Here is a 19,231-nt window from a genome sequence, read left to right as displayed (position 1 = left end):
ACAAATTTCTTAAAATTTGTCAAGAAGAGAAATGGCAAAGTTTCCATTTTGACAGATAAAGGATGGATAAAGACACATGGGGAAGAAGTGCGGCTACTTACGTGCAATCCGCTCGCTTCTGAGTGTACGGATAGATGAGCCGTAGTCACTTATTCAGAAATGCTGACTGTCCCCCATAGAAGACAATGCTGCCACAGCTTGCACACCAGGCTAATGAATAGCTTGAAAGAAGTTTGAAAAGTGACACAGATTTTGCCTCTTGGTAAGACCCGGCCCCTTCCCTCCTCCAGAGCCTCCTGTGAGTGTGATGTCCCTGGGCTGCAGTGAACTCTGTCAGTAAGTCCCATTTACACTGTGTCCATGGAGATCTCCTAATCAGGGCAGATATGGGGCTGTGCTATGACTTCACAGGGAGCTGGGATGAGCCTCATACTGCTGCACTTATTGGCTCACGGATACAGGGGGCTGGAAGGCTATGGGGGGCTTGGTTACTGACAGTGGCTAAGTCATGCTGCCTTGTTTTCTCCACTCACCTGCTAGGGGGCTTTCTCTCAAATGAACAGTTGGATTGGAAGCATAAAATAAATAAATAAATAATAAAGAACACAAGAATAAAAGAGGGAGGGTATAACCACAATGCAGAGCGAAAGCAACAAGAAACGGTGCAAGAATTCAAGAACCTCAGAAGGAAAGGTTTGGTGTACCCTGAAATTAAGCACCAGAAATGCTCAGCAAACATGTGGAAAAAAAAACACATAAAATACTAAAAGACCACTGCGCAATATTCTTGATAAATGATAATATGCAATAAAATGCTTCGGAAAGGCTCTCCCGGAAATGCTCAGGGCTCTGCGTACTCTGAAAAGCCTCTGAATATTCTACAAAGAATATTAATGATCACAGTAAAGCTCGGTCCACGCTGTGTTTGTGTTTTAAGTTTAATTTATTCATTTTATACATTTAAAAATAACAATAATTAATTAATGGAATGCTAAAAAATGAATTCTGCTGTATGGAATACAGCAGGATCTGTTTTCCATTCATTTACATTATAAAGAACAAAAAACAAAAACACACATTACACCATATACGTTTGGTGGACAAAAGTAGTGCAGAGTACTAAACTATTCTATACAGCAAAATAAAATAACAATAATAGTAATACAATGGAAATGTAAACACAAAATGCAGTGTGAATTCTGCCTTACCCAGAAATTGTGCAGAAAATTCCAAATTAGTCTTTGGAAAGTCCAATACACCACAACAATGCAGAATGCTCTGTCTCCGATTAGGCTTGATAATTGGTCGCCATTTATTTATTCATCTATTTATTTCTTTTCTGTTGCTTATAGCGATCACTCATTTTGCAGCATTTACAATGACAATAAAACAATGACTAATATCAGTTCCCGCTTTACACATATTGGGCTAGTTAAGGTGCATGCACATGTATGTTGGAGGTATATGTTAGGGGATGCCATCTAAATGCTATCATATAGGCAGAAAGGGGAATATATTGCCTATAGGTTGCCATGTTAAAAAAAAAACATCCCACCTTTTTCTGGATTCCTCCATATAGAATAGTGAAGTCAACTATAATGTAGAATAATATATACCCGCCAGATATGGGGCTAAGCTGAATGACCAATCACTATTCCCTCTAAGCTGCATGGTTGTGTAGCAAAGCAGCTCCGAAGCTATCCCAGCCCAGAAAATGGCGACTATATCATCTCTGTAATCATAAAAAAACAGCCAGGGCAACACTGGACCATAGAAAAGTGAGTGACCCCTGAACCAATGGAAGAGGTCCAACCAGGGCAACACCCCTAATTCACTGCCCTGCACCAAGGATCTTAAAACTAACCATTTCACTGCACCGGATACCAGGGATCCTTATTTTCACACCATAGACCACCAGGGATACTGAATGAGCCTTCTTACTGCCTTAGACCACCAATTATACTGACACTAACCACGTCACTGCTCGAAACAACCAGAAATTCTTACAATAAACCCTTAACTACCCAAGACCACAAATTAACCCTAATATTTAGATAAAAACCTTCGCTATTGCCTCTGATTGTATAGATCACATGGCAAATATGATAACTGAAAAATACTATAGACAACATTATAGAGACAAAATACTGTTTATTGCCTAAAATCAAGCACAACAGGAAAGCAAGTTCATAGTTCAAAAGTTATAGTTTGTCTGACAATTGGGGAATTAGTCAGATGGGTAGAAACTTTTAGTAATGGTAGTGACTAATAGGTGATGGGTGGGATTTTACAGTCAGGGGGTGTGTATTATGCATACATGCCCCTTCAATGTACAACATTCACACCCCATGAAAATAGTGTGATTAGGATGTTCTAAACTATTACATTTTTGGGTTGGCCACAGGTCTTTTTTAAAGGGGAATTCTAATGATTAAAAAAAAATGGAATGGATTCAGGGTGCTTCAAAAATGAAGAAAATCATACTTACCTTCCCAATTCCCCCACAGCTATCGTTCTGAAGGCTTCTGGTCCCTGCTGGTCCACTGGTTCCCACTTCCTCTGATAGGTTGACCCTGAAGGAAGGTTACACAGCGCAACCAGTGATTGGCTGAGCTGTCATATCCTGTAGGGTCGTGGCACAGGAAGCGTGGAACTGAGGTGAGCAGCACAAACTGTCAGAACGGTTGCTGTAGAGGATGAGGGAAGGTAAGTATGCTTTGAATTCATTATAAGACAAACTGTATCTCCAGTGTACCCTTTAATACAACCACTGAGCATATTCTATTTTAGAATAATGCTCTTCTCATTATCTGGACATTGAAGCTTCTGAAAGCCGAAATGGTGAATGAACTAGAAACAATCTGGAGATGAATAGATAATACAAAGGTGTTAACCAGAAATAGTATTCACAGAAATTATTACTGCAGAGCTAATAAAATACAATCTATTTTCTATAATCCAGAAGTAAGTGTAGGGAAGAATGTGACTGATATTACTCTTCTGGTTAGCGTCAAATCATTAATCTCAGGAATGCAAAGCAGGTGTTGTGCCGTGCAGATGTGGCACAATGTGGGCAATCTCTTTTGTAATAGTGTTGAGCGCGAATATTCGAAATGCTAATTTTTTCCGCAAATAACGGCACTGAAATTTCACGAATATTTAGAATATAGTACTATATATTCGTAATGATGAATATTCGTTTTTTTTCTTCACAGTACACATCACAACAATGATGTGTACTGTGTAAAAAAAAGTGATCATCCCTCCCTGCTTCCAACTTGTGGTCCAAAGAAGGCTCCAATATTATTTACTGTGTGAGTTGGTGTGGAGCGCGAATATTTCGTATATGTGAATAAGGAAATATTTGCAAATATCGGCACTTCCAGAGGACACTGATCCCTCCCTTCTTTCAGCTTGTGGGCCAATGAGAAGGATGCAAATACCGTTGTCAGAGATCCAACATCCCTAGCAACCAATAGGAAAGTTGCCGACCCCCTCACTATATAAGATTCTTCCAGCAGCGTTTTTTGCAGTTTCATGTGGTTGTGAGAGGAGATTGAACACTGTCTGTACGGTGCTGTGCTTTTTTTGTTTTAAAAAGCAAATCAAATTATATACTGAATTGATAGTTAGTGTTAGATAGGGTAGGTTAGTTTAGCAGATAGGTTTTAGTGTAGGGTATAGTGTTAGTTGAAAGATATAATCGTGCATGCGCACCATACAAATTTCATTACGTTTTTTGCTTGGAAAAAAGGGAACGAATATGCTAATATGTGAATTTCGCGAACATAGGAAGAATATTTGTCTATATATTTGTGAAATATCGCAAATTCAAATATGGCTCCTGCCGCTCATCACTATTTTGTAATAGGAGAGTATTGTGTTAAGTTATTTTCTTGCCTTCACCTACATATATATATATATATATATATATATATATATACACACACATATATATATATATATATATATATATATACATATATTTATATATATACATAGATATCCATTTGCTGAATGAGCAATGCAAAGGGCTTGGTGGCTTCTTCATAGCAAGAGATGTTTTTTTTCTCCTCTAGCCAACAGATGAGGGTTCTGAATGGGGGGCTTCTTATTAACTCAACATTCCTAATGGAGTATTCCAAAATGGAGTTTCTAAACTAGACATCTTCATAGGCAACTCTTTTAGCAAGGTGGATTACCACAGGGAAATCTGCTTAAGGTACTGTGGTGGCCCGATACGGGATGGTGTTTCCCCATACCTTCCCTGCCCTGTCAGGCAGTGGCCCTCAGTGTCCCCAGTGCCCCATGCAATTGTTCCCCCCCCCCATGTAAATAGGTTATGTATTATATTGTGTATTGTACCTTTAATAAAGGTACCATGTGATTGTTACCCAGGAGGTACTAGTGACCAGCTGACCCCAAAGGTGACCTATGGGCTCCCTGCTAGACTCCCCCATATAAGTCCTGGGAGGAGCTAGCCTCTTTCTCTTTTGCTCCAAGTCTTTGCTGAGGTGAAGTCGTGATTATAGTGTGTGTCCAGAGTAGTGGAGGCCTCAAGTCAAGTTCTGCAGCCACAAATCAAGTCCTGCAGCCTCAAGTCATGTGCAAGTAAGCTGAAGTCACTGTCCTGTCAATCAAGTCAAGTCTTCTGTCTACTCAGTGTGGCCTGCACTAAATTCTCCTGTCTACAGCAAACCTTTGAGGTCTCTGTGTCACTGGTCACCTCCTTGGGCCCTGGCTGTACTGCCTAGACTGTAACAACTGTCTACCCTCAGTAAAGCTACCGTTGTCCATAACTTGGCGTCAGTGTCTTCATTGCCCCCATGCCTAGCCCAGGATCCAGCGGTATACCTTCAGGTGGTTAAGGCTAAACCCTGCCCTGACATTGCAAACACAAGGGGTTAATACCGTCTGCCCCTAGGGTAACAACATCTGTCCTGCACCTCACACCCTGCCACCATACCACATCTATTGGCGTCACAAACAGGATACGGGTCTGTGCCTTATGCCACAAGTCCTCCCCCCAGTCTGAACTGTGTCCAGTATTGTCTGCAAGAATCGCATGCCGATGTGTTTATAGTTTGTGCCAGAAAGTGTAGGGGACTCTGTCAGTGGAAAGTGTTTTACCTGAGGCGCTCATGAAATAGAGGGGGAAGTGAAGAAAGACTGTTGTTTGCTACTGTGGAGTATTAAGAGTCGGTACCTGAAAGGTTTAATTCGGTCCAGTGTTTCCCGTGCGCGCGAGTGGTCACAGCTCCACCCCATCAGTCCCCAGCGGTGATGTCTCTTCAGCACAGCGAGGAGGAGACAAAGAGCTGCCTTGTGTTGCACAGGGGAAGACTTTGTTGACCGGACCAAAACAGGAAGTTCCCTGGGTGCAGCAATATTGGAGGTTTCGGCATCTGCGCCCGGCTCCACTGTCTTCTATCAAGCACCCACTGCAGTGCAGACTCTGCCCACACCAATGAATATCAGCAGCAAGTCTCTGATGCGGGTAGTTTTCAGCAATAACCTCCAGTGTCCAAGACGAATTACTACCGAGTGCCTGCAAAATAGAGAGGGCATCCATTACAGTACCCCCGCTAGCCAAGTTAAAGCCGCTTCAGAACTTTTTTCTTAAAGGGGACAGCACCTAATTCTTCTTAAAGCGACAGCACACTCAAAATCCAACCAGATGTCAGAACCCAGCTCTCCAGATCAACTGGGCGACAGTGCCCCTCCATCTCCAGCAGCGGGATCATCACCTGCCCCAGCGGACGGACTGTTGCAAGTTTTGCCTGCAGTCCACGTCAATAACCGGTATTTATGGGGAACCCTGTCTTCCCTACCTACAAAGGAGACCCCTTTACTGTGAGGGATTTCAAAGAAAGGATCCAGAGTTTGTTTGTCTTTTACTCTTTCCATCCTAATCAACAGGTGCAATTGCTCACAGGACAACTACAAGGACCAGCTTTAGAGGAAGTCCTTATCTGGCCAGCCTCCAAGAAGGCAACTGTAGAGCAGATCTTTGATGGGCTGTACCCGGTATTTGAGTCACATTCTCCATGTATGAAAAGGGATAGAAGCCAGGTGGTAGACATATTTGTTGATGGGGCTCATAAAAAATGGGACAAAGCTCAGTTGAGAATGTTAGCAGTCCAAAACGCCAACATGTCATACCCTGCTTTCAAGAGACTGGCTATCCAAATGATTGAGTTTGGGACTGAGTTAGAGGGAGCTTGTCCACGTGTCCAAGAACCACTACGGGTGGTAGCTAGACCTATACTACCACCATCACCAGCCCCCACCCTAGTGTCACCTGCTTTGCCCCTCACTGCAGCCTTGGATCTACAGAGTGTTAAGCAGGATATTGAACAACTGACTAAGGCTGTGAAGGAACTTCATACCCGGTCCACTCCACCTAAGCGTGAACTGCCCCTGCATCGAAAACCTACCCTTGCTCCCTACTTTTTTGCAATTTCAATCCTTGCAACCCTCCACCTAGTAGACCTCCTGGGACTCAGAGACCCTTTTGTAACCATTGTAATAAACCCAGATATTGGAAAATGCAGAGTTGAGATTTAAATGGATTTCCCCTGAGGTCGCGGACTGGCCCTCAGGAAAACAGTCATCAGGTCCAATCCCAGAAGGAACTAAATCAGGACTCTCACTTTATATCGCCTCCTGCCCCTATGTAAAAATTATTGTAGAGGATGTACCAATGGACAAGTGTCTACCATACCTAAAAACATTTTCCAGCAATATTGGGATGCTAGTTTATTGTGTGATGTTAACTTCAGAGTAGTTGTGAGTAATGGGCAACCAGTCCCCAGACATGGATACTGGGAGCCAACCATTCAGTTGGGAGAGCATGTATTTAGCGGGCAGGGAGTGATTGTAACTAATGTGACAGATAAGGGGACTGCTGAGTATATATAGGGGATGAACATCATGAAAAACTGTTTTGTGGAAATAGTAGATGCTTTGCATGCTTCTCTTCCCCATATGTCCCCTTCAGGCCAGCGGGCTGCGCAGCACCACATAAAGGTTCGGAAGTTTGCCAACAAGCAAGGTGAAATCTGCAGAGTCAGAGTACAAGACATCAGGTCGGTGACCTTGCAACCCAACAAAGAGACTATCATCTTGTGTCATGCACGCTCCGGAGTCAAGAATAGAGACTACCAAGCCTGCTTGAGCCTCTACAACTAGAAGACCACCCTCTTGTTCGAGCTGCGAGAAACCTTGTCCCCGTTACCAAAGGGAGAGTTCCTGTCCAGTTAGTCAACCTGTCTGATGCTAACCCAGGTAGCCCAGTTGTATCTCATAGAGTCAAAGGATAGAACGTATGGTGGCCCAACAGTGTGCAGCCCAAGTGGCCGAAGGATCCAGTCTGAGTCCTCCCGAGCCCTGGTGGGCACAACTCCAAGTTGGGTACGGCACTACCCCCAGGGACCAAGTCAAGGGAGTCATCAATGTAGCCAAAAGGTACCATGAAGCTTTTAGCAAACACACCACAGATTTCGGGCATACGTCCATGATTCAACTCCAAATCCTCACAGGCGACAGCCCACCTATCAAGGAAAGACACCGCCCGGTCGCCCCAGGCATGTATCAAACTGTCAAGAAGATGCTGGCCAACATGAAAGAGGCAGACATCATTCAAGAAAGTCAGAGTCCCTGGGTGGCGCCGCTTGTCCTGGTCAAGAAAAAAGACAGAATCATCCACTTCTGTGTCGACTACTGAACAATGTCACACATAAAGACTAGTGTTGCTCGCGAATATTCGCAATGCGAATTTTATTTTCGAATATCGCATATTCGCAAATTCGCGAATATTCGCGAATATAGCGCTATATATTCGTAATTACGAATATTCGTTTATTTATTTATTTATTTTTTTCACAGTACACATCACAGTGATCATCCCTCTCTGCTTCCAGCTTGTGTGGTGTAAAGAAGGCTCTAGTACTACTGTGTGAGACTGGTGTGCGAATTTTCGCATACGCGAAAATTTGCATATGCTAATATTCGCATACGCGAATATTTGCTTATACTAATTTTGTATGTGCAAATTTTTGCATATGGTAATTTTCGTATACGCAAATTTTCGCATATGCGAAAATAAAACGAAAATATTACGAATATGCGAATATTTGCGAATATATGACGAATATTCGTCCATATATTCGCGAATATTCGCGAATTCGAATATGGCCTATGCCGCTCAACACTAATAAAGACGCTTATCCTCTGCCAAGGATTAAGGAGTCGCTCCCAACCCTCGGGTCTGCTGCTTACTTGTCCCTCCTGGACTTAACCAGCGGATATTAACAAGTGCCCATGGCCATGGAAGATTGGGAGAAGACTGCCTTCGTGACACCCACAGGACTATTCAAGTTTAAAAGTATGCCTTTTGTGCTATGTAATGCCCCTGCTACATTCCAATGTTTGATGGAAAGATGCCTGGGCCATCTGAAATTTCAAAGTGTCCTATTGTATCTGGACGATGTCATTGTGTATTCCAAGTCCTACCAGGAGCACCTCAGTCATCTGTCAGAGGTTTTCCAAGTCCTGATCAAGCATGGGCTGAAGATCAAGCCGTCCCAGTGTCACTTGCTTAAACCTCAGGTACGGTACCTGGATCATGTTGTCAGCACCGAGGGAGTCCAGCCCAATCCTGAAAAGGTGGAAGTTGTCAAGAACTGGTCTACTCTGCGCACAGTGAAAGATGTCAGGAGCTTCTTGTGATTTTCTGGCTACTACCGCTGCTTCATTCCCCACTTCGCCCAGATTGCAGAACCCCTCACAGCTCTCTTACGGGGTATGGCAAAGGAGGACTAGAATGGAAGACTACCTGTCGAATGGGCCGAAGAGCAAGAGACAGCGTTCTGAGCTCTTAAACGTTTGCTGACAGAACCACCCACCCTGGCTTATCCAGACTACAGTCAGCCATTCTGGCTGTATATCAAAGCCAGCTTATAAGGTCTGGGAGCCGTCCTGTCCCAAGCTGAGGAAGGACAGGAGCGGGTAGTTGCCTATGCCACCATAACCTGCGAGGAGCCAAGAAGAACGATGCAAACTACAGCTCATTCAAATTAGAACTTCTCGCTTTGGTATGGGCCGTGACTAAAAAGTTCAAAGACTACTTGGCTGCCACGCCATTAACTGTCTACACGGATAATAACCCGTTGGTCCACCTGTACACCGCCAAGTTGGGTGCCATTGAACAACTTTGGGCTTCAAGATTAGCCAATTATAGTTTTACCATCAAGTACAGAAGCGGCAAGTCGAATGTCAATGCTGATGTACTGTCTCAGATGACCCCCAACGAAGAACCCCCTGTCGAAGACATGTGGGAAGATGTGGAGATGGCCCCATTTTATCAACGGTTCGTGAATCAAAATGTTGTGACTGCCCCCAGGGATTGTGAACCCAGGTCTGAAAAAGGTCCAAGAAGACCTATACATGTGGAAGACTATTCAAGATGAAAGTCGAATCATGGGGGATCTGTTGGACTACCTGCTGGCAAAAAAGGTACCAAACCGTCTACGCCGGGCCCAGTGTGATTATGACCTGAAACGTCTGTGGTGACAGAGGACGCGGTTGTTTCTGCACAAGGGACTGTTATACCGAAATTCTTTGGATCCGGTCTCTGGTGATCGACTTCATCAGATTCTAGTTCCTCGAAGAGACGTGGCGATGATCCTCTACGCATACCATGATCATTCACAACACTTTGGAGTCCAAAAGACAGGAGCTACTGTCCGGAGCAGATTCTACTGGATCGGAATGCGGAGCAACATTGAGAAATGGTGCAGTGAATGTGCAGCAAGGACGCCAGAGCACCCCTCCATCCCATCCAGAGTGAAAGGCCTAACCAGTTGGTAGCGCTAGACCATGTCAAGTTGTTTCCTACCCGGTCTGGGTACACTTATGCTCTCACTATGGTGGATCACTACTCCAAATGGGTTGTCGTTGTACTGGTTAAAGAACTCACAGCCAAGAAAGCGGCCCAGATGTTCTACTCCAATTGGGCGAAAACCCTTGGATGTCCAAAGTCTGTCCTAATGGACCATGGAACGACCTTCAAGGCCCAACTCTTCCAAGAACTGTGTTAATTACATCCAGGGGAACGGGCTCTGTGAGCGCATCAACCAAGTCTTTATCCACATGTTGCAAGCAGCTTCTGTGTCACGACAAGTAGAGTGGCCCCGACTGCTGCCTGAACTATTGGAGATTTATAATAACACAGTCCACTGTTCTACAGGGTACACCCCTTTTTATTTGATGATGGGGCACCATGGACAGCCTCCTAAAGACAGAACATTTGGGCTCCAAGCTCTGTTCAACCACTCTCCGCAAGCCTCCCTGGAGTGGGTCTCTGACCAACAGAGAAGAATCCAAGAAGCCTAAGAAATTGTCGGCAAGAAGATGGGCGAGGCAACAGGAAGATTATAACCTTCATGCTTCTGCTAAACCACTTCAATTGGGCGCTAAAGTGTGGCTGCAGAAGTTTCTGAGAACCCATAAATTAGACTCAATCTGGGAGATGGAACCGTATACGGTGACAGCCATACCCTATCCAGATTCTGATGTTTATGAAGTACAAAAGCCTGGGTATGTGCCGCAAGTTGTTAATTGCAACCGAATCAAACTGTGTCTAAAATAAAATTTGCCAGTGCTCCCTGCACCATCTCCTCCAGCTGTCAGACCTGCAAGAGAGTATGTCCCAGGAGAGGGGATTCATCCATCTATGGACTTTCCTATGTTTTCCCCAAGTCAGCCTGCAGTCTTCTGTGTTTCACTAGCATCGGCGCCGGTTCAGAAAACATTGATTTCTACTCCATCTCCAGTCCTTTCACCATTGGCTCCGGTTTATACACCAGTTTCCAGACCACCAACTCAGTCACCAATCTCTCCAGCATCACAGTCAAGTTATGTACCACACATAGTCCAGTATAGTCAATACACTATTACTAAATTAGTGTAGTCCAATGTCCATGTCTAGATTAGGACTGTAGCCTTGTATATTTTCCAGTCCACCCATGTCTATAGCGAGTATGTCTATTGTTTTCTCCTGTCCCAGTGTGCAGGATACTTTTCTAGCCAGAAGGTATTCCTGATGGCTCCACAACACACGTGCGGTGACAGAGGTAACCAAATGTAAATGTAACCTTATGTTTAAAGTCTATGCATAGATTTCTGGGGGGAAGTGTGTCAAACCAAGGGACCCCAGTAGCCAAGGCATTGGGTAGATAGCTTCTGGCAGCCCAATCCGACATGTCTTGTCAAGTTGTTATGTGTATTGTTGATGCAGAAGTGTCCAGGAGAGAATTACAAGGTCAAAAATCTCCACACCCATTTAGAGCATGTATAGACATTAACCATGCTACATGGACTCCTTGTCGTTCCTCATCAGACCTGGAAAATACATTGGGCAAAAATGCTCCAGGAACTGTCACTGGCCCCAGTAGTCACTTCGGTCCTCCGCCCTCCAGGACTGGGCGTCAAGGGCGACTGTAATTAAGAGGGGGAGTTTGTGGTGGCCCAGTACAGTATGGTTTTTCCTTGTACCTTCCCTGCCCTGTCAGACAGTGTTCCTAAGTGTCCACAGGGCCCCCTGCAGTTGCTCCCCCCCATGTAAATAGATTATGTATTATATTGTGTATTTTACCACGTGATTGTTACCCAGGAGGTACTAGTGACCAGCTGACCCCAAAGGTGACCAATGGGCTCCCCCCCATATAAGTCCTGGGAGGAGCTAGCCTCTTTCTCTTTTGCTCCAAGTCTTTGCTGAGGTCAAGTCGTGCCTATAGTGTGTGTCCGGAGCAGTGGAGGCCTCAAGTCCAGTCTTGCAGCCTCAAGTCAAGTGCAAGTAAGCTGAAGTCACCATCCTGTCAGTTAAGTCAAGTCTTCTGTCTACTCAGCGTGGCCTGCACTAAATTCTCCTGTCTACTACAAGTCCCAGCAAACCTGCGAGGTCTCTGTGTCACTGGTCACCTCCTTGGGCCCTGGCTGTACTGCCTAGACTGAAACAACTGTCTACCCTCAGTAAAGCTACCGTTCTCCATAACTTGGTGTCCATGTCTTCATTCCCCCGTGCCTAGCCCAGGATACAGCGGTATACCTTCGGGTGATTAAGGCTAAACCATGCCCTGGCATCACGAACACAAGGGGTTAATACCATTTGCCCCTAGGGTAACAACATCTGCCCTGCACCTCAAACCCTGCAGCCATACCACAGTACCATAAAGGTCTATTCACACGACAGAATTTCCGCTTGCGGAATTCCACCTCAAATTAAAGTCCATAGACTTCTATGGGATTCCACACTCCCATTCAGACTTCTGAATTTCCGCTTGCGGAATTCCACAGGCAGAAATTCAGAAGTTTGAATGTGACTGCGATATCCCATATAAGTCTATGGGCTCTAATTTGAGGCGGAATTCCGCAAGTGGAAATTCTGCCGTTTGAATAGACCCTAAGGCTATGTTTGCACAATAGAATTTCTGTGCAGAATTCCACCTTGTAAACATAGCCTTATGTGGCTGCAAGATTATTCACTTATTTACTACTAAGGGTTTGTTCACACGACAAAATGTCTGTGTGGAATTTGGCTGGAAAATTCAGCTTGGAAATTCCAAAAAGTTTACTGCACATTGAATTGAATGGGGATTCTACTATACCATTCACATGGCAGAATTTCCACCGCAGAATTATGGGTGGAATCCCATTGAATTCAATGGGGCTTTGAATTTCAGCAGAATTCTGTGTTTTGAGCACACAGAAACTCTGACGAAATTCTGCTCAAATTCCGCAAAACTTCAAGGATTCCGCAGAAAGCTTTGCAGAACCGAATTTTACAGGAATAGCAGAATTTACACCATGTAAACATAGCCGTGTGAACATAGCCTAAGAGTAAGGTCACACGTAGTGCATCTGCTTAGGTCAAAGGTACACATTAACCCCTTAAGGACGCAGCCCTTTTTCACCTTAAGGACTGAGCCCTTTTTCGCAATTCTGACCACCGTCACTTTACATGAATAATGCTAAAACGCTTTTACCGAATGTTCTGATTCTGAGATTGTTTTTTCGTGACATATTCTACTTTATTTTGGTGGTAAATTTTTGGCGTTACTTGCATCCTTTTTTGGTGAAAAATCCCAAAATTTCATGAAAATTTTGAAAATTTCGCATTTTTCTAACTTTGAAGCTCTCTAATTGTAAGGAAAATGGATATTCCAAATAAATTTTATTTTTCTTCACAAATACAATATGACCACTTTATGTTGGCATCATAAAATGGACATACTTTTGCTTTTTGAAAAAATTAGAGGGCTTCAAAGTAGAGCAGCAATTTCCAAAAATGTCATGAAAATTGCTAAATCTGAAGGGACAGATGTTACAGAACTACAACTCCCAGCATGCCTGGGCAGTCGAGGCATGCTGAGAGTTGTAGTTTGGCAACATCTGGAGGGCTACTGTTTGGGCACCACTGTAACAGTGGTCTCCAAACTGTGACCCTCCAGATGTTGCAAAACTACAACTCCCAGCATGCCCAGACAGCCTTTGGCTCTCTGGGCATGCTGGGAGTTGCAGTTTGGCCCCCCTAGTGGTTGCCACAGTAAAGATCGATTTACTTTCACTTTCAATTCCCCCCCCACTGTCGATTCCCTACCTGATCAGGATCCTGCAGGCTCTAGCGAAGATCCCAGGTCCCCAGGCATCTTCTGCAGGTACGGCCTCCATCTTCTTCCTAGAGCCCCTCGACATCCAGGGGCGGGCAGAACGGGGGGTTGCCATGGCAACCCCCTGTCCTGCGCTGCCATTGAGTAATGGCAGGGGATAGGAGTAGATCTCAGCTTTGCGATCTCACTCCAATCCTTTAGGCTGATCGGGGTTGTTGCTGACAACTCCGATCAGCCCTATTTTCCGGGTGATCGGGTCACCAGAGAACCGATCAGCCCGGAATTGGAGAAAATCGCATGTCTGAATTGACATGCGATTTTCTCCGATCGCCGACATGGGGGGGTCTCAGGACCCCCCTGGGCGATGTGCCAGGGTGCCTGCTGAATGATTTCAGCAGGCATCCGGCTCCGGTCCCCAACCGGTTAGCGGTGGGGACCGGAATTCCCACCGGCGTATGGATACGACCTGCGTCCTTAAGGACTCGGAATGCAGGGCGTATCCATACGCCTTGCGTCCTTAAGAGGTTAAGAGACATCCCATTTGTACGCCCTTAACATGTACCACCATAAGCAGAGTAAAGTAGCCTCTATCCACCATTGGCTATCATTATAAGAAAAGTTTTTTTTTTCCTTTTTTAACCCCTCAGTGCCAAAGAGTGGACTCCATGTTCTATAAACAGAGGTGTAAATTGTAGCTTGTGGGCCCTGAAGCAAAATCTGCAACAGGGCCCTATGTGCCAATCATAATACTGGTCTCTTATTGGGCAGATGTGCTTTGGGGCCCTCTTAGGCACCAGGACCCCAGTTTGACTGCTACCTCTGTCCCCCCCCTATAGCTATACCCCTGTCTGTAAATTTTAGTGTGTGGGTGTAGCTGAGCCCATGCCATCCATAGTGGGTGTGCTTAAGTGTGGTTGAGGGTGTTGGGTATGGGCATGGCTGGAAATCTTGGGTAAGTTCCCATACTTTTTTCCCCCAATTACTTGTCCCCCAGTTTATACCCTTTCTACATCACCTTTCCTGGTGTCTCTGACCCTTATTCCTGATTAATCCTGACCTTGCGCTTTTTATTGGTTATTACCTTTGTCTTGCCCATAAATTTATTTAGGGTACGGTTTGTTAGAATTGTGCATCAGATTTGATTCCATCTAATTCGATCTGAATCTAGATTGCCCTGAAAAGTGGTGTATGACACTCATCTGGAATGTATTTTAAAAGTTTCAGAATTCTGAATCACTGGCCACATGCATTTTTTATGGTTTTTTTTTTTGGGGGGGGGATACAGAGCTGCATTTGTTGTGAACATTGCTAGTTAATAATACACCAATTTTGGGAAATTTCAACTATAGCTCAACTATACTTGCTGGGTTCACTATGTTAGAGTACAGGACAGCACAGGAAGCTGAATGATGGACATTATCCACATATGACCATGGCATATGTTAGCGATATGGACATAAATGATGATATTCATTAGACTACATAAATTCGCAGTGCAGCAGCCTCCTGGGACTCAGTGAGAGGAGGTGCGTGGGGTTTCAGAAGATGACACATACAGGAAGGGTCCTCAGTACAGTCTGGCTGCAATGCCTAGACACACTCATCTCTCGGACCCTTTTAAGCTGTGCGGTTGGTCAAAGGGGACTGTAAATAAGCTGTTTCTTATAATTGCCCATAAAATCTTTCACTCCAACCTCCATTATTCACTGCAAGCAGAGCCAAGGGGCTCACCAGTCACATAAATTTGTTTTGGATCCCTTTTAGGTAAAATTCATTACGTTTATCTAGAGTGAAATCCTTCTCTTAAGGTCAGAGATTCCTCAGGCTTTTCCTGGTGATTTATAATCTGGATAGAGAGACTGAGTGATCATTATTCATTCAAGAAAATGTGGCTCTCAGGTGAACCCTCCGAAACTGCTGGCTTCAACCCCATTTAATTCCAAGAGATTTGGGAACTTAAAATAAAGCAAAGGTTATACTGATGGGGGATATTATTACAAAACATGGCTCCTGTAAGGAGCACAGCCATGGAAGTCTTGGAAATTGTCTACACAAATAGATACTTTAGGCAGGCGGCCTCCAGAAGATATTTCATATTCTCATATTCAGTGTCTGGTTGGGGTGTATGTGTCATCGTGCCACCAAACAAAATTTCTAAGGTGATTTTACTCTATAGCTGTGCCTTATGACCTTATACATATCAACCAGTGTAAATAAAAATATTTAGCTATACTTTATACTTATAAATCAGACTACAATTCTATTCACGAAAAGAAAAGTCTAAATCAGCTCACATCCATAGTGGCACAGGTTGATGTGGACAGCCATCATATGGAATGCAGAAATAAGGTAAAATGTCCAGCACAGCTTGGCTCCGACTTAAAAACTTCTAATCTTTATTTAAATCTTAAAAACATGACACAATGTAGTAAGGAGGGAGGGAGAAGTGCAGGGCAGGCCAGACAGGTACTGGTAGTGGGGGGACTCAATTATTAGGGGTACCGAAAGGGCGATCTGTCACAAAGACCAGGATCGCTGAACAGTGTGTTGTCTTCCTGGCGCTCAAGTTCGGCACATCGCGAATCGGGTTGACAGGTTGTTGGGTGGGGCTTTCAGAGGACCCAGCAGTCATGGTATATATTGTCACCAATGACAAAGTAAGAGGTAGGTGGAGTGTCCTTAAAAATTATTTCAGGGACTTAGGCCGCAAGCTTAAGGCAAGGATCTCCAAGGTAATATTTTCTGAAATATTACCTGTACCACGAGCCACACCAGAGAGGGAGCGGGAGATTAGGGAGGTAAACAAGTTGCTCAGAAGCTGGTGAAGGAAGGAGGGGTTTGGGTTCATGGAGAACTGGGCCGACTTCGCGGTCGGATACCGGCTCTACCGTAGGGACGGTCTGCACCTCAATGGGGAGGGTGCAGCTGTGCTTGGGGAGAAGATGGCTAGAAGGGTGGAGGAGTTTTTAAACTAGGGACTGGGGGAGAGGGAACCTACAACATAGAGGGGGAAGATGGTGTAGATAGAGAGGGGGGACTTATGAATGTACCTGGGGGTGGAGCGGAGGGAGAGGTTAGAATAGTTAATAGGGATAGGCTTCATAGGAAGAAAATACATACACCATTAAATTGCATGTTGACTAATGCCAGAAGTCTGTCCAATAAAACTGATGAACTGGAGTGGTTGATGTCTGAGGAGGATTATGACATAGTGGGTATAATAGAGACTTGGTTGGACGATACCTGTGACTGGGCGGTCAACATACAGGGTTATTGTCTATTCAGGAATGATTGGACAAAACGGAAAGGGGGAGGAGTTTGTCTTTATGTGAAATCGAGTCTGAAGGCGGCACTGCTGGAGGATATATAGGAGGGAAATGATAATGTGGAGTCATTATGGGTAGAAATATATGGAGATAAAAAAATAAAAAATTCTGGTAGGGGTTTGTTATAAGCCACCAAACATAATGGAAGAGGCAGAAGATCAATTACTGTGGCAAATAAACAAGGCAGCAAATCAGAATGAGATGATAATAATGGGGGACTTTAACTATCCTGATATAAATTGGGAGACTGAGACATGTGAATCTCATAAAGGAAACAGGTTTCTGACTATAGCTAAAGACAATTATCTGTCCCAAATGGTGCAGGGCCCGGCCAGAGGGGGCGCCCTACTAGACTTAATATTAACCAACAGACCTGACAGAGTAACTAATGTGCAAGTTGAAGGACACTTAGGAAATAGTGACCATAATATAATACATCATAACTTGTTCTTCAATAAGGGAATCTTGCGAGGGGCCACAAAAACATTGAACTTTAGGAAGGCAAAGTTTGATCAACTCAGAGAAGCCCTTAACAATATAAATTGGGATAATGTCCTCAAAAACAAGAACACTGACACTAAATGAGATACTTTTAAAAATATCTTAAATTCTCACTGTAAGATGCATATACCTTTTGGGAATAAAAGGGTCAGAAATAAAAGAAAACCAATATGGATGAATTAATATGTTAAGGGGGCAATAAATGACAAAAATAAAGCATTTAAACTACTAAAGTAGTGAAGCAGCATTAAAAAGCTATAAAGAAAATGTAAAATATGTAAAGAAAACAGATAAAAGCTGCAAAAATAGAGACAGAAAGACTCATTGCCAAAGAGAGTAAAACTAACACCAAAATGTTTTTTAACTATATAAATAGCAAAGAGGTTAAAAATGAAAGTGATGAGGAAGAAATTATAAACGGGGATCAGGAAAAGGCAAATATATTAAACAAATTCTTCTCCACTGTATTCACTGAGGAAAATGAAATGCCAGGTGAAATACAGCGAGATAAGGTAAACTCCCCAGTACAGGTCACCTCTCTAACCCAGGAAGAAGTACAGTGCCGCCTACAAAAAATCAAAATAGACAAATCACCAGGTCCAGATGGCATTCACCCACGTGTTCTAAAGGAATTAAGTAATGTAATAGACAGATCCCTATTTTTAATATTCAGCGACTCTATAGTAACAGGGACTGTTCAGCAGGACTGGCGCATGGCAAATGTGGTGCCAATATTTAAAAAGGGGTCAAAAGGTGACCCCGGGAATTATAGACCTGTTAGTTTAACCTCCTTTGTATGTAAATTGTTTGAGGGTTTTCTAAGAGATGCTATTTTGGAGTATATTGATAAAAATAAATGTATGACCCTGTATCAGCATGGCTTTATGAGGGATCGGTCCTGTCAAACTAACCTGATCAGCTTCTATGAGGAGGTGAGCTCCAGACTGGACCAGGGGCAATTGCTGGATGTTGTATATCTGGATTTTTCCAAAGCATTTGATACGGTGCCACAAAAAAGGTTGGTGCATAAAATGAGAAGGATTGGGCTGGGGGAGAATGTGTGTAAGTGGGTAAGTAACTGGCTCAGTGATAGGAAACAGAGGGGGGTTATTAATGGTACTTATTCTGATTGGGTGACTGTTACTATTGGGGACCACAGGGGTCAGTCTTGGGTCCTGTTCTATTATATATATTTATTAATGACCTTGTAGAAGGGTTGATTAGTAAAGTAGCAATCTTTGCAGAGGATACTAAACTCTGTAAAGTGGTAAACACAATAGAGGACAGTGCACTGTTACAAATGGATCTGGATAGGTTGAAGGTTTAGGCTGGGAAGTGGCAGATGAGGTTCCACACTGATAAATGTAAGGTAATGCACATGGGGAGGAAAAATCCGGGCTGGGATTATGTATTAAATGGGAGAACGCTTGGGACGACTGACATGGAAAAGGACTTAGAGGTCTTAGTTAATAGTAAATTTAGCTGTAGTGACCAGTGTCGGGCAGCTGCTGCCAAGGCAAATAAAATCATGGGGTGCATCAATAGGGGCATAGATGCCTATGAAAGGAAATAATTCTACCGCTGTACAAATCACTAGTCAGACCACACATAAAATACTGTGTACAGTACTGGTCAGACCACACATAGAATACTGTGTACAGTACTGGGCACCAGTGTACAAGAAAGATATAGTGGACCTGGAGAGGGTTCAAAGACGGGAATGATTTATTTATA

At 43.9% G+C, this 19,231-nt stretch overlaps 1 protein-coding gene across 5 annotated transcripts in view; it reads right to left on the bottom strand.

Annotated features, from left to right (window-relative positions):
* Positions 1–19,231, bottom strand: part of LOC130295337 (nuclear receptor subfamily 2 group F member 5-like) — a 120,497-nt gene that overhangs the window by 24,550 nt on the left and 76,716 nt on the right. The window contains exon 1 of one of the 5 annotated variants that reach the window (XM_056545984.1): positions 102–379. The exons of 3 other annotated variants lie outside the window; for them this stretch is intronic. The gene's annotated coding sequence lies outside the window, so the exon portion shown is untranslated. Of the gene's footprint in view, positions 1–101; positions 380–19,231 lie in introns of those variants that run through there. One more of the 5 variants, XM_056545982.1, reaches the window with a different exon arrangement.

This window comes from Hyla sarda, chromosome 11 (genome assembly GCF_029499605.1).
Source record: "Hyla sarda isolate aHylSar1 chromosome 11, aHylSar1.hap1, whole genome shotgun sequence".
NCBI classification, from domain to species: domain Eukaryota; kingdom Metazoa; phylum Chordata; class Amphibia; order Anura; family Hylidae; genus Hyla; species Hyla sarda.
The sequence above is the reverse complement of the archived record's forward strand: the minus strand, read 5'-3'. Positions and strand labels throughout refer to the sequence as shown.